Genomic DNA, 6,000 nt, shown 5'->3' on the forward strand with positions numbered 1-6,000 from the left:
AAATCTTGGTTCACACATTGAAGATTTAGTTGCCATTTTTAAAAGCCATCTAAGAAGAATAGATGTTTTTCTTTTCTTCTTCGCAAGCTTTGAAAAACCCATAACAGCTTATCTACCACAGCTTGTTTGCCAACTATTTGTCCAATTTGCCAGTCTTTATGTTGTAATCACATGAACAAAAATGGATCTATCTGTTTTCTGGAATTGTTTTGCTATCACAAAAGGTTAACATCTCTGGGGCTTCTTCCAGCTGTGTGGGTGGGAAAAGGAGTAGAGAAAATTACTAATAATAGGTATCAGCTACTGCAGAGGATATATCCAGGTAGTATACATATTTCTATAAGCATTTACTGACTTTCAGACATCTAGGCAAGAAGTTTTAGTGGGCTTCATTCCAATCTCCAGTTCTTGGGCCATCTGACCTGCTAATGCAGACTCATATAGGAGAGGAAATCAAACATTTCTATATGAGCTTGATGGACCTCCTAAAACTATTGACATCAATATGCAGTAAGACCTTCTTTTGTGGCTATAAAACCCTCCACTTTTCTAGGAATTTGTGCCTATTCAGACGGTTTATTTTAGGTCAAACAATGATTTTAGACACAAAGGGCTGGCTCATGATCAGCATTTCAAATAAACCTCTTTGAGATGAGCACTCAGCACTGTATGAAAAAGTGGTCTCTAGGTCAGGACGGAAAAGTGTAGTTCTAATCTTATCCGGTCCCCTGTTCCTACCTACTTGGAGTATCCCTCCATGGAAGTTTTTCTCAAAGAATGCACAATAAATGTGGAACTAAAAATCTGTCATTGAAAATCTGGCCTGGATAAGAGGGTCTTTTGACAGAGGTGGTCATTTGGAGAGATTTCACTGTATCTTGATTGAGGTCAAGGCTCTGTGCAGACTAGTCAGGTTCTTCCTCCCCAAACTCACCCAGCCATGCCTTTATGGACCTGGTTTAGTGCTCGAAGGCTTGGTCATGTTGGAAAAGTAAAGGTCTGGACCCAAACAGTTCCCACAAAGTTGGAAGCATACAATTGCCCGAAATGTCTTGGTATGTTGAAGAATTAAATGGGCATTCTCATTAAAACATTTTCTTTAAAAAAAAAAAAATATTTGTGTTTAGAAAAGCTGCCACTAGGTGTCTCCCGTTCTTGGATTCCTGTTGGCCTGGCAGAAGACCACAATCAGGAAATGCAGTCTGAAGTGCTGAGGAGGGTGTGTGCAGCCTTAGCCAATCATAGCTTATCTCACACTGAACTGTTCAGGGCTGTGTGTGGCAGAGTGAGGGAGGAAGTTCTCCCCTGTATGGCTTCAGATGATGTAACGCCTGCTGGGGAATGCCCCTTCCTAGTCTATGAATCTGACTGAGAATGAGCAGAAAATACAGAGCAATATAAAGGTAGAAAACAAACAAATTATAAAAATAAAGGCAAGGGTGGTTTATCATGATGAGGGTAGTGAACTGGGAAGATTATAAAATTTAACAAGATCATGAGAGGTAATCTTTAAGATTTTCCTTCAGTGGAAATATAGACCAGGTTTATCATCATTATCCCTCATATAAAAAGGATTCTTCAATCAGCCAAAGCAGCGGAATTAATCGATGAAAATGAATTTAATTTTCTATATCCCACCTCACCTAGGACCCCCAACTTCTATGGGTTCCCTAAGGTCCATAAGGGGTCCCCTCAAGTGTTGCCCCATTGTCTCCCAGGGTGTGCAATTTAACCTAAAATCTCAGCATCTATTTGGACAAAGTCCTTCGGCCATCTGTTAGCAGCCTCCCACCGTATCTTTGAGATGCGATGGATCTGTTACTCAAATTACAAGATGTTACTCTGGAGACTGACCACTGGTTGTGCTCAATAGACATGGAAGCCTTAAATAGCTCCATCCCACATCATGTGGGCATCCACGCTACTGCACGCTTCCTAAAAGGCAGCAGCATACATCACGTGGCACATAATGAACTAGTGGTCATGCTTTATTTACGTCAAATAAAAGGGACTGCCATGGGCAGTCCCTTGGCACCAATTTATGCTAATCTGGTATTAGGATGGTGGGAGGAAGTAGTTGTGTTTGGGGAAGACATGGCCCAAGATCGCGACTCCATCGTATATTGGGGCCGTTATATTGGGTTCCAGGAATTTCTTTGAAGAGTTTACAAATAGCCCCAACATTAACCAAATAGGCCTAAGATTTACTCATGAAATTGACTAAAATAATCTCTGCTTTTTGGACAATTACATTACCGGTAACCTTATTGTGGATTGGACACTAAAGTATATCGGAAACCCACTGTATATGGGAAAGTCACCACCCAAAATTGTTAAGAACTGGCATACCAAAGGGCCAATATTTAAGAATCCACTGAAACTGCTATTCCAATACCACCTTTAGACAGGAAGCCCAAATCCTCAAAAATCGCTTCATATCCAGAGGCTATCCTGAGCACACTCTTAAAAAAGCATACCAACATTCAATAGATCGGCATAGGGATCAACTTCTAGGACCATCCACCAAACAGGAGACTTCCCAAAACAGGATACTCGCCACATATCATTCTGCGGCACGTGATTTTAGACAACAAATCAATAAATTCTGACCGATTTTACTTATAGATCCCACAGTATCCAACTTAGTTGGGAGCAAACCCCTCACTACCTATAGGAGGGGACGTAATTTGGGTGACTACTTAGAACATAGCCACTATACCTCGCCTAAGCCGGCCAGTACATGAATTGATCGTCAAGTTACAGGTACATATAAATGTGGAGGGTGCAAAGCTTGTAAATACATAAAAACATCAAAGACATTTTCTGGCTACACTTTGGGCAGAGAGTATAAGAAGTACGAGCATGCCAACTGTAGGACAGCGTAAGTTATAAACCAAGCCACTTTCCCCTGTCCTAAGGCCTACATAGGCAAAACCTTCAGAGAATTTAGGCGAAGAATATTAGAGCATATAGAAGACATAGAGCATTCTAGAGACAAACCCTTGGCTTTACATATGCGTAAATGCCACTCCGATTAGCCCTTCAATATATATTTTCAAACTATTGAGGTAATATGGAGGAACAGTCGCGGAGGCAATATAGATAAACAGTTGCTTCAGAAGGAAGCAAAATGGATATTTAAACTTAAAGGAAATCTGTCATCAGAATCACCCGCACTAAACCTGTTACACAGGCTTGTAGTGCGGGTGATCCTGATTAAAACGCTTCTTACCTGGTTAAAAATGGTTCAGCGGTTCTTCAGATATCTTTATTTTTAGTTTTCTGTTATTCCCTGGCTTGGGACTCAGTGGGAGGTCTTATCATCTTGGACTCGGCCACACGTTATTCTAGCTGGGCGGAGCTGCCGCCCGGCTCATGAATATTCATGAATTTATCCTCGTGGTCTAACTCCTTTTTCTAGGTCTGGTGCATGAGGATAAGGTCATGAATATTCATGAGCCGGGCGGCAGCTCCGCCCAGCTAGAATGACGTGTGGCCGAGTCCCAGATGATAAGACCTCCCACTGAGTCCCAAGCCAGGGAATAACAGAAAACTAAAAATAAAGATATCTGAAGAACCGCTGAACCATTTTTAACCAGGTAAGAAGCATTTTAATCAGGATCACCCGCACTACAAGCCTGTGTAACAGGTTTAGTGCGGGTGATTCTGATGACAGATTTCCTTTAAGACATTACACCCTAATGGTCTTAATGACACGCTTTTTTTGGTTCTTTTATTGGCTAAACCAGCTTACTACTGAGTCATAATATCTGATAGTCTTAATAACATTCTCTCTTTTTCTTTGGCTAAACCAGCTTACCATTGAGTCATAATATCTTGTCTTGGTTATGTTTTCCTGTATTGAAATTAAGTACGGTATGAAGAAACAGGAAAAAACCCTTTTCGGCGGTGCTGCTCGGATGGTGCAAAAATGTGGATGGTACCCAGAGTATTATGTAACAATATTTTATTGAAACACATACAATAGGGGGTACAGACAGGACAAGACGCGTTTCGGGAGTGAGCCCTCCCTTTCTCAATTGTGGACATATGCAGTCTGATGGGACAGGGGATGTGGTACATATAAATACATTTACAATCTGGCGCCAAAAACATTCCGGCACAGGTCAAAGGTTGAACATAAGAAAAAAGTGATGCTGCATATTCATTTCGAATAAAAATGGTCATGTTTAGAAAACAATATAGAAATTATTGTGTTTGGTGCTTGTACATTATTGGAATTTACTTAAATCATTGCAAATCCACTTTACATAGTCTCACAGTTACGTACTGGTCATGGTAGCCACGGACTCAGAACGAGGCTTGGGCTAGCTAGTGTTGATAGTGAGGCATGGTCACAATGGCCGTGGTTAAGGCTTGCCGCTGTTTGTATATGTGCAAAGGGCAGCCAGTTAGAGTATAGATACGCGATGACGTACTATACCGTCCTTACGGGTAAGTCGGGATTTGTACGTGCCGCTTATTTCAATGTAGAGTCGGCAACCAATCAGATTGTGAGATTGGGGTGACGTATTGTGTTGATGTTGAGAACGCTTCTCTTTGTTTATATAGTCACGTGGTGTGCATTTCCAACCAATGGGAGATAAAGTTAGCCAGCTGTTCAGCCAATCAATGATCTGAAAGGTATGGCGGTAAACATAGGTATTATGAATGTAAGAGACCATATGATTCAAGTCAATCATAGGTTTCTTAAGTGACGAGGGTGGGTGGTTGGACCAATCAGATCACTGCCTATCTGATAATGTAAGGTCTATGAAGAATAATGCTGCGGGATGGGAGGTTTCTGATAGGTGGACGTTTGGACCAATGAGGGCGTCGCCTAATCCGTCTTAGATTAGCAGTAGAGGGCGGGTGTATTCAGAATCCCTGATATACGCATTAGCCAATCAGAGAATCGCCTACTTCAACATGTATTTCCACTTGGGGGATACAGGGCATGACCACGAGTCCCTGGTAGGTAGGTTGTAGATGTTTGTTCAGCCATTCACTCCGGCATCTAGAGAAGAGCGGATGGACATAATGACATCGACAAGGTGAGTGAATATATCCTGATGATTTATGTTGGATTTTCAATATATTCATTAAGTCCCTGAGGGATAAGGGTTTTTAGCTTAAAAATCCAGTAGTTCTCCCTCCTGCACAGTTGAGTATAACGTCGGTGGCAGGTGATTGGTATCTGCTCGATCGGAGTGACAGAAAAATGTGAAAAATCGCAGTTGTGCATTAGTGAGGCATGGCGTGATACGCTGTGCAATTGGTACCCAGTTTTTACATTAAACCGGTGTTTGTTTAATCTGGCATTAAGACACTGGATTGTTCGGCTTATATATTGGCTTTTGCAAGTGCATTCCAGTAGATAGAAAACAAAGGATGATTTACATGTTAATATGGTCTTAATTGGGAAAGCTTCGTCTGTGGTGTTCGAAGTAAAGGATTTCTTGCGATGCGTAATGCTTGTGCAGCATTTGCATGCTGATGTTCCACATTTGTAGGAACCCTCTAGTCCTTCTTTCAGAAAGGTGGTTTTTGTAGGTTCCTTTAGTTTGCTTGGTGCCAGTATGTTTTTAAGTGACATTCTTTCTGAAGGTCACCTGTGGTTTTGAAGGAATAATGTCTTTCAGAAAAGGGTCCAATAAAAGAGTAGCCCAGTGTTTTTCCAAAAATCTTCTTTATATTTTTGTGGTCTGTTGAGTATGTAGTAAGAAAGTTGTAGGCGTAGGATTTCTCCAAACTTTCTGTGGTGGTAAGGTTTTTATATTTTGGTTGAAGACAAGTGTTCTGATCAGTCTTCATAGCTTTTTGTTTGCTATTCTGAATCAGGGATCTAGGGTATCCCTTTGCTTTAAATCTTTTGTTCAAGATTTCACTTTGTGTAAAAAAGTCTTTGTCCGATGTGCAGTTGCGCCGAATTCTCTTAAATTGGCCGTATGGAATGTTTTGGATCCATTTCTGATAGTGGCAGCTAGAATAATCCAAATA

The sequence above is a fragment of the Hyla sarda genome, chromosome 2, assembly GCF_029499605.1.
Source record: "Hyla sarda isolate aHylSar1 chromosome 2, aHylSar1.hap1, whole genome shotgun sequence".
NCBI lineage: Eukaryota > Metazoa > Chordata > Amphibia > Anura > Hylidae > Hyla > Hyla sarda.